Here is an 895-nt window from a genome sequence, read left to right as displayed (position 1 = left end):
GTCAAGTACCTCTTATCACTGCAATAACAGTGTTCCGGTTGATCTTTCACAATAAAAGCCAGCCCGAACCAAAGTCTGAAGACTTTCTTTTAAATATTTTTCCTTTAACATGGGTTATTTTTGAATAAAATTATCCTTTGGAGAATACTTTTATGTCATATTCATACATGTCATGCACATATTTCAATATCATACAAGCAGCAAAATGTGGCAAGACCCTTTTTCCTAATTTCCTAACATCTCTGTACCATTATTTTCAGTTACCTATGAGTTTTGTTTTTAAAGGTGTACATTGTGTCATTTATTTAAGCATTATCAATTCTTAATCCAATCCGATAACCCAACATCAGCATGTCTTAGATTGTCAGCACTTTGTCTAGTCATATGTCGGTAAAGTTTGATCAGATTCAAATGACAGTGGTGGAAACATAAACAGACAACTCAACAAGTGAACTGCACCACATTCATCCACCGCCACCTCCACTGACAGAAAACGTCTGTACATAGAGGAGAGCACTTTATTTATTTATTTTAACTTTGAAAGAACAATAATATTATTTCCGGTCTTATTTTTGTAACCTGACGCAGTTTGAGGAAGAGTGGTGGACAAGATAGTCGCGTAGACAGTCAAGTACACGACATTTCCTGGAAATCGTATTATCCGCTTGGGAATATTAGCAACAGAATTCCAGTTATTGTTTGAAAGAACCTTTGTTTCACTTTTCTTTTTACCATTTTTAATTTAAAAATAAAAAATAATAAAAAAATAAAAAAATAATAAATGGGTGTTACCATTAAAATGAAAAACGGGCTACCATTTTTAATTTAATAATGAAAAATAATTTAAAAATGAAAAATGGGTGTTTGAACACACACACATATATATATATATATA

Source organism: Etheostoma spectabile, chromosome 11, assembly GCF_008692095.1.
Source record: "Etheostoma spectabile isolate EspeVRDwgs_2016 chromosome 11, UIUC_Espe_1.0, whole genome shotgun sequence".
In the NCBI taxonomy this organism is placed as follows: domain Eukaryota; kingdom Metazoa; phylum Chordata; class Actinopteri; order Perciformes; family Percidae; genus Etheostoma; species Etheostoma spectabile.
This window is presented reverse-complemented; position numbering follows the sequence as displayed.